We start from the raw sequence: 623 nt of genomic DNA, 5'->3' as shown, positions 1-623 counted from the left end.
AGGTTATCTGTGTCATCGCTTTAAAATTGACCAATCAGAAAGCGAGTTGTGTCTAAGCTTAAGCTTGTTTAATACATTGCATAAAATGCTTAAGAAATACCGCAAGATGGCGGACTAAATTAATTAAGTTCACTACGCACGCAATAATAAACAAATACACCGACCCACACCATAATTCCACGCTTCCATAAAATACAGAAAGCTAGATTTAAAAGACAGTATGCAAAAAATACAGTAACGGGTAACTCAGTCACATGTGAGCTTGACCTACTTTTACCATAAAGCATCCTTTTTACTGATTGATAGATATACAATTTTGGGTTTTCACTAATTTATGTCCAGAAGTATGCTAAAATTTGAAACGAATTTGTTTCGACGAATCGACTGAAAGAACCTTGAGAAATGACAGATTCAAGTTATACGAGTTTTTCTGTTTTGCCGCCCCGGTCGAAAATTAAGTAGGATCACCCGCACAATATCGCACCCAAATTGTTTTTGAGCTTCATGAGCAAAAAAATTACGCTCGATGCTGCACCGAAAATGGAAGTTGTAAAAAAGTCTCAAATTTTGTCAAGAGAATTAATAGGGGGGTGGCCACCCGCTTTCTCCGCCTACTCTCCGAC

Source organism: Symsagittifera roscoffensis, chromosome 9, assembly GCF_963678635.1.
Source record: "Symsagittifera roscoffensis chromosome 9, txSymRosc1.1, whole genome shotgun sequence".
Taxonomy (NCBI): domain Eukaryota; kingdom Metazoa; phylum Xenacoelomorpha; order Acoela; family Convolutidae; genus Symsagittifera; species Symsagittifera roscoffensis.
Note: the sequence above shows the minus strand (reverse complement) of the source record.